Genomic DNA, 9,111 nt, shown 5'->3' with positions numbered 1-9,111 from the left:
TTGCTTGTTTTAACCTTTTCTTCAAAGATTTCAATTACTACTTTGCTTCCCTCCTTCATCCAAGGTAGGAGTCAGTACTCTGCTTTCCCCGAGATCCTACGTTATTCAGGCACATAAACTTTTCCTCACAGATATTCTCTTTCCCGCAGCAGACAGCACAGGCTATGGTTGTGCTACATTGCTACACAAGCCTTATTTCCGTTATGAACAAGAGCTTCAGATTTTCCTGACTAAGAAGATCTTGGAAAAAGTAGACGCCCATGTTTCTGAAGACATGAAGGTCTCTGTAATTGGAACAATTGCTTTAAGCTGTGAGATGGTTCAGAAGATGAGCCTGTTGAACATCCATCTGAGAAATGGCCATTTCAATGGTGCCTGAAGTAAACTCTGCAAAATGTGCCTGCAAGAACTACTCAGTACTTGCGTGTCTTGATCTCTTGCCTGCTTTTAGCAATTCTACTCATCTTCCTCTTCTGCAGGACTATGGAGCTTCTTGGACTGAAAGGTATTTCAACAATGCAATCCAGACAACATAACTGCTCTGGTAGTCATATGAGTCAAGCCCTATGACTTACAATTTCTGATTACAAAAAGAAATATATAATAAGCTTAAAGATTAGGGCACAGTTGTTTCTGAAGGTCAAATGTACAGCACAACTAAGTTTAGGAAAAGAATTAGGAGGATTAAGTTTATATTTATTTTTGCTTAGTTACCATATGCAACTATTAAAGGCTTGGTCCATACTTGGTATTTGGTTACTTCTGCTGCCTGTTTATACTATTCCCATCAAGTTAGTGTGAGATAAACCAGCGTGTGAACATTCAGTGCGTTAACTAAGCTGTGATAATAACATGGAAACATGTCTTTACTTGTGGTAAAAACTCACTCTCATCTTCTTTCAGATAACAGGGCAATTGGCAGTTGACATTTGACTTGGAATGATGTAATTTGGACAATTATTTACCTAATAGTTAAACTGTGTATCTTCTTTTTATATATTCTGCATTCAGGTGGACTGTGTGGGCTCAGTCTTGCTGAGCTGGAGCAAAGAATTCTGCCCTACCTTATAAACTGTGCCTTAGCTGGCAGGCAGAGAGGATGAGCTTTCAGCTGTGGCTTAGGGTGTAGCTCTATGTAGGAAGGAAGAGAGAATTTTCTCACGTTGGTAGAGACATACAACTTTATGCCTTAAGGCTGAAGAGCAATACGATTTTTTTTTTCCTTCTGCTAGAATGGGATAAAACTTCACTACTTATTTTGTCCTATGAAAGAAAGATTTATTCATTTTCTATACCAAAAAAGGGAAAGTGTGCATATGTATGTGTATTTATATATACACATGCACACATATGTATATTTACATACCTATTTACATATACATATTTACATACAGGAACTTTCACCATTTTTTTCTAAAACATGTAAAACACTGGCCTATATAGCATGAAGGCAACTGTCCTGATGGGTATCGCATTTGGACAGTTATATACATTACATTGCCTGATGAACTCAGTTTCAAATTTCAATTTCCAGTGGACATGAGCTATACTAGAAAGCCCCGTAAGCAGTATCTTTGCATGCTGAACAAGTTAAAAGATGTTTAACTGCAAGCACTGTCTTGGGTACTAGCAATCTAAATAACTTCTCCTCGTGATCTGGCTTTAAACGTACTATTTATCAGTAGTATCACAAACTATTAGTAGTAGCAAGATGTAATATTAATAAATTAGTAGCAGGTATTAGTAGTAATATGTAATATTAGTAAGTAGTAGTATTAGTAATAACATGTAGTAGTAACATCCTTTCTTAAAAAAGAAAAAAAGAAATACAACAGCAGTCTCTTTCTGTGTATATCTATGGAGAGGAGCTTCATATTTCTTTTACTATTTTCTTCACATTCTTCAGGGGTCTACTTTCTGCCTCCTCCTCTGCTGTTATTGATCCTATGCTTATTTAACAAAAGCCTACTTGTTTCATGTTTCTGAATTTTACTCATTGAATTACACATTTTGTTACCTATTCTACAATATATTAGGAACGTATCTCTTCCTGCTTATTTGACGCAACTAAGAGGTTTACTATGTTAATAATCTTATTTCCCTGGCCTTTTTCATTCCTCTCATTCTATACCATCTTTGCTGAAGACCATCTGGATGATCCTGAAGGTACCCTCCAGCCCTGTTTTTTTATGATTCTATGATCTTTAACCAACACTGAGATCTAAAGTCTCTCTTGGTTTCCTCAATCAAATTTAAAGATCCACCACTTCTGTATGGTTCCACTGCATTCTCTATTTTCTTATCCCTATACAAGTATCAGCCATTCACGACTCGCACCTTTCCTTGTTGCTTCCTACTCTGTTACCAGTGTATTCCCTTTCAAAACTGTGAGTAAATTCACATGCTTTGAGAAAGAAAGAAGGCAACTAGATCCTATCTATTGGAAGATTTTTGGATGCAAAGATTAGATCTAAATCAACATTGCAATTATGACAACTACTGGAAGCCAGTGCATGCACTAGTAAAACACCTTTTTGCAGAAAATGTTGCTAATAAAGCAGCTGGATTCTGCACGTGTGTCTTCTGGAATAGTCCCAGATAAGTCTGGCACAAAAGTGTAAAACTGCCCAAGAAACTTGAATTAAGGCTGTATCACGATGCAACCTTTAATTATGTGGCTCCATATGTTTTTACCACAGCATTGCTGCCTCATTCAGCGAGTAGACAGTTATTAGTATTCATTTGTAATATTAAATTAATTTGTAATTGGTATCTAGCACTAGACTTTAATGAACGCCATCAAAATATGATGCAAAATTTAAAAATATATTATTAAATTCTAAGTAATTTAAAAAATACTATGTTTAAAGAAAGCTCCACCTAACTGCAACCACTTAGTAGCACCGAACACTTCTGCAAATACCTCTCTGATATATCTCATGATACATATTCTGAAAATGGGGAAAAATGCAACTATAGGCCAACTTTGATTGTGTTAGGTAACCTACCCTGGGGCAGCATCCTACAGTGATTCTGTGGCAGAGTTGAAGTGGCAGTTCAGATCATCTTCTCAGCATTTATCTGCCTTAGCCGTAGAACTGTCATTTTTCTTCCCATCATCACCTGCCTCATATGCTGTGTCTCAAAATTTTTGTAATATATGACAGAGCAGGCCTGTAGGCAACAGCCTACTTACCTATACAATCCTAACCCAGTACAGGTTCATGCAAGAAGGGAACTGGGGTTGTTTAGCCTGCAGAAAAGGAGGCTGAGGGGAGCTCTCTACAACTACCTGAAAGGAGGTTGTAGCGAGGTGGGTGTTGGTCTCTTCTTCCAAGTAAAAAGTGATAGGACAACAAGAAATGGCCTCAAGTTGCGCCAGGGGGAGGCTTAGATTGGATATTAGGAAAAAATTCTTCACCGAAAGGGTTGTCAGGCATTGGAACAGGCTGCCCAGGGAAGTGGTGGAGTCATCATCCATGGAGGTATTTAAAAGACGTGTAGATGCCATGCTTAGGGATGTGGTTGAGGGGTGGACTAGGCAGTGCTAGATTTATAGTTGGACTCAATGATCTTAAAGGTCTTTTCCAACCTAAATGATTCTATGATTCTAAGAACTGCACTTGAACTCACTGTCAAATGGTTCTTCTACCTTGTTTCCCCCATCTCCTCCATCATAAATTGCTAGCTCAGGTACCACAAGCTCCTGGTCCAGCCAGTTCCATCTTGCATTTTCTCATTAGATTTAAGTTGCCTTCTTTCAACCTTTTTCTTCTCCAGTCAATTAGCTCTAAATCCCTCCTTTCTGTTTTGCTCAGTATTTCTGAGTGTCACCCTCCTGTTTTGCAACATACATCCAGTCTGCCTTTCTTGCCTAATCATGTAATTCCCTCCCAATACCAGAATCATTGTTCAGCCTGTCTAATCTCCTTGCTGAACTGGTCTCTAGGTCCTCCTGCCACTGGCTTCCTGACCCAAGGTGGCTCAGCCTCCTTTCCTAAATACTGTCTTGCTAAGCCACTCCAGTTTCTGTAGCCCTTCTTCACTGATTTCTTGTCAAGCCATTTATTTCTCTTCCACTCTCAATCTTGCCTCATCCTAATGCATTCCTTTCATTCCTTACCTGGTTTTATCCCCCCTGCATTCAGATCAGTGGGATCATTCTTAAGCCAAAAACTGTTACCTATGCTCAGTCCCCATTTCTAGCTGCATTTTGGTATAAAACACCCATTGTGGGAAAAGCCTTTGAGCTTCCATAGTATTTCATCAACAGCTGACTGCTTAGTCTGTACGGAGGAAGGTTGCAGGGACTTGGATAATGTGATCTGTAAGGAAACTGATGGTGCATGGTTGCTTTACAGGGCGATGAAGTTTGTTTAGCAGCAGGAGCTGTGAGGGACCTGAACATACCAAATGATGGAATCTCCAGCCCTTTTGGTAGCCCAAAGACAAGAATTGTTACAGAAGGCATACAAATCTATTTTTCAAAAGTCAATAATTTGGCAGTGTGAAGGAACACATGAGAAACTTATTCAATAATGCTACATGGATATCATATATGACCTGTTATTAGTGTGTAAGAGCAGACCATTAGGCTCCTAGAATGTTCAATGTCTCTGACATGGTTAATCAGAAGGGCTGCTATAATAATTACCAACTTGTGAAACAATGGGTGGAGACAGGACTTCAATTTTAGAAACCCACTTCAAGTTTCCACATTGCTCCTCCACCTTCTGTCTTTCTTCAGCTGGTGAGTGTGTTGCAAAATGGCACCTGAATCTGAGTGTTAATAAATGCAAAGTATTACATACAGAGGAGAAATTCTAATTCTACTTTAATTCCCCCCCAAAAGATCTGAACTATACTGACTCAAAACAATGATTAAGAAATACTGTACTTGCCAAGGACAGAAATCTAATGTGTAAAAAGGACTAAATGCTAAATAGTTTAAAAGTCCCCATAGTGAGAGGAAGTAGGAGACAGCAGTTTCCAGGAATATGCCAACAGGGAGAAGAGTTCTGCAGAGTCTAAAAATTGGACCCTCACTACTGATCTTTCACGGTGATTAACTAAGTAAATAGATCTACACACAGAATGTATTAAAATCCTTGTTCTGTTATATTAGCATCCTTTCTACATTACCAATGTTAAAAACAAATTATACTTTGTTTAAAGAACACATCATCATAGTATATATTTGTGGCCATAGCTTCTGGAAAACAGAAAGATGGGTCTGATGAAGTTATTATGGTTTAAATCTAATGTCTGATACCTCTTGACCAAATAGGAGAAAGGGATATGATTCCTTTTTGAGTGGTTACAACAATTCAAGCTTCATCACCTGGAATAAGAAGGAACCATAGCATAAACAGTGATGATGACACAGCTTTTCAAAAGTTATGTCTCTCTTGTATAAGCTAGTCTCTGCCAAATTTGAGTTTTCATTGCAAAGCATGGCGATAAAGCACAATGACCTAAAAGCTTGTTATGTTTTCTTAATATATTGAAAGTAATTTATTTTTACATTGCTTCATTCTCGGAAATAATTGGACCACACTGGCATGACATCTTTTATTGTAGATATTAATATCCAAGTTGAGGCAGAAAATTTCTGCCAACTTTCAGTTTGCATCATTATAAATCAGCAAAGATATAAACAGCTGAAAAGCACTGCTTATAAGAGAATTGTGGGGCAATCTCAAAAGAATTACAGCTCTACCTAGGAAACAGGAACTAGTTATAAACCTATTTTAAATGCCTTTGTTTAAATTACTGAATTCAGATATCAAACTTGACACTGTGACTTTGCAAAGATCCATTATACTGTTCATGAATGCCTTTTCAGTAAAATGTTCCTTAAAAACTTCCTTCAGTTTTCTCACTTTTTGATGAGAAAGGGAACAGTTTTTTAATCAAGCGTTTTTCTAAGTACAATAGGAAGTTAACATCGATGACTTCTGGTCTTCTACTTATGTATGTATCTAATAAAACATAAAACAATACAATATTTGAGATAAGCTAGAAATAAACGTTGAGCAGTGAAATACCTTGGCTTTCAGATCACCAGAAGGTGTCAAGATCAAACCGAGCTGTGATTCACTTCAGGAAAAACTGAACAAGCTAAACAGGAACATTTAGTTTCAGTTACCATTTTTCTACCCACTCACCTAGTCCAAACAAGGTAGGCAAGTGAAGCACAAAATGCTAACAGACACTGACTGTTAAGAAATGCAGAGTACTTCATTTTGGAGGAAAAATCTAATTCTGTATTTGTTTCACACAGATTGTCCAACGATATTTACTCATGAAAAGAATATCAGCATTCTAAACATCAATACGGACAACTCTGTAAAGACATCTTTCTGTAAAACTGTCAAAACCAACTAACAGGAAAAACAAATTAAAACATTAAGTAAAATAAAACTGAATTCTTACTGCAAATCAGTGGTTTGCTCTTATCTGAAATACTAGGTGTGTTTTCTGGACCAGCAGAATATGAGTAATTATAATACTTAATGACAACAAAAATTAGAATGGATGTCAAACACCGTACTTTAGAACTAAATGTTTGATATTAGAGTAACATCTGCTATGAAAGGAGATGTGAGGAGTCTATACTGTCTCTTAGAATATCTGATACTATCCATGTACAGATAGGAGATCAGATAATTTCAGAGTCTCGTCTAATAATGGTAATTCCTATGTACTTTCACATTTTCACCTGCACTTTTAAATTTACGAACTCTGCTTATAAAAAATGATCTGTCTTGTATTTTGGAAAGGCATGAGGTATTAAGTAGAGGTAAGAATTGTTTTTATAGAGGATAGATCACAGTCACATTAAAAAAACAGGCATATAGATCAAAAATTATCGCCAGAAATCAAGGAAATGCAGAAAGTAGACTTGTGTGTAGCAGTTAAGCTCTTGTGGGTTATGGTGTCATTTAATAAAGATTAGGACAAGTACTCCTATCCCCATACAGTGAGGAAGTAAGGCAGTAATGGCACAGAAAGTCTGCAAGCATTGATATATTTAAAAGCCAATGCTCTGTACATCCTAAGCTCTCTAAGCATTTTTTTTTCTATACACCCCTTATCTTTCTCCCCACATTATTCCCAAATTTTACTTCCTGCTCAGAAAGACTACCTTCCCACATCTTAAGTTCCTGTAACATCCCAATCATCTGAGGGGCATGCAGAAGGTGGGTAGGAAAAGGGCAAGAACAAGAAGTGAAAACAGGAGGTACAAAGAAATGGAAGCATGTCTTCTCTTTCTGTTCTGCAGATCAAAGAAACTTTATGTTCATTTCAATTTCACCCTGTAGGCCCCACTCTGAAGAACAAACCTGTGTTATAATCAGCATATGTTTCATGGAGGTGGAGGCTTATGGGTTTTGAGTGGCTGATACCATATCCACACTACTTCACCCACATTAGAGTTTCAAGTTGTATGGAGTGACTAAACATATAATGATTCCATTTGGTTGATATTAGCTGTATTAATGAGGCTGCCACTGGGAATAGTCTGTATCTTTATTCACACACACACATATATGAACTGATACATAACTAAATGTAGCTCAACTTCAGATGTATAATTTCTTTCTGTTAAAAATCAAGCAACAAACTAATACTCTGGTATAGCACTTCAGTAGAATGACAAAACCTTATCACTTAATGCTGATGACTGTATTAATACAGCAGTTCATTAATTTCCCTGCAAACCATGCCAATTTTTACAGCTAAGAGGTATACCTAAGAGATAACACAGATTTTGCAAAAGAGACCACATCAATCCCTTGAACTGTCCTTCTTGCTCCACTAGTTATTAAGTTTTCAAATATCATAGTACTTAACATTAAAGTGAACAATCTTACTGAATTTATACGGACTTAAAAAATAAGGAAGTGCAAGTCTACAGAATGGAGACCAGCACTATAAAAATTACCTTCAAACTTAAATATGGTACAGTTTGCATCTTACAGCTTACCTCTACTTACATAAATGAATCTCATTCTTCTGCCACCTTTCGCAACATTTGTAAATTGCTCTCCCTGATGTATTAATATATGTTACATTGGACCTACAATAAACAACATGATTTTTCATTTAATTATTAGATGTTGTTCTCAGAATATAGTTGGGTGTTGTATGCCAAGTGCCAACAGCAAATAATACAGGTTCTTCCTGTTCTGAGAGAAACCAAATCAGAGCATCTTCTTACTTGTTAGCCTAGACTCCATTTAAAAAAAAAAAAATGTATTCACATAACTATTAGTGGGACAAAATATTCATTCCAAACCAATTTCTTATATTCCTGACTAACTCACTCCTTAACACTCAACTGGCTAAAATCAAGATTGACTGGGGACATGACTTGAGAATCTGAACTGTTTAGAATTTTGTTACTGCTTTTTATTAAGCAGGCTTTTTTTTTTCTTAATTGTGAAATTGAAAAACTGCTTAGGCAGGTACTGCTACTGAACACTTCAGACACAGGACCATAGCCTAACACTTGCCGTTATGAGGTCTCCTGATGTCCTGTCCTGGTTTTGGCTGGGATAGAGTTAATTTTCTTCCTAGCAGCTGGTACAGTGCTATGTTTTGGGTTCAGTATGAGAAGAATGTTGATAACACACTGATGTTTCTCAGTTGTTGCTAAGTAATGTTTAGACTAAGTCAAGGATTTTTCAGCTTCTCATGCCCAGCCAGCAAGAAGGCTGGAGGGGCACAAGAAGTTGGGAAGGGACACAGCCAGGAAAGCTGATCCAAAGTGTCCAAAGGAATGTTCCCTACCATGTGACATCATGCCCAGTATATAAACTGGGGGGAGTTGGCCAGGGGGTGCAGATCGCTGCCTGGGAACTAACTGGGCATCAGTCAGCGGGTGGTGAGGAACTGCACTCTGCATCACTTCTTTTGTATATTGCAATCTTTTTATTATTATTATTATGGTCATTTTATTATTGTTGTTATTGTCATTATTGGTACCTTCCTTTCTGTTCTATTAAACTGTGTTTATCTCAACCCACGAGTTTTACTTTTTTTTCCCATTCTCTCACCCATCCCACTGGGTGGGGGGGGAGTGAGTAAGCGGCTGCATGGTGCTTA

The sequence above is a fragment of the Aquila chrysaetos genome, chromosome 12, assembly GCF_900496995.4.
Source record: "Aquila chrysaetos chrysaetos chromosome 12, bAquChr1.4, whole genome shotgun sequence".
Classification (NCBI taxonomy): Eukaryota; Metazoa; Chordata; class Aves; order Accipitriformes; family Accipitridae; genus Aquila; species Aquila chrysaetos.
This window is presented reverse-complemented; position numbering follows the sequence as displayed.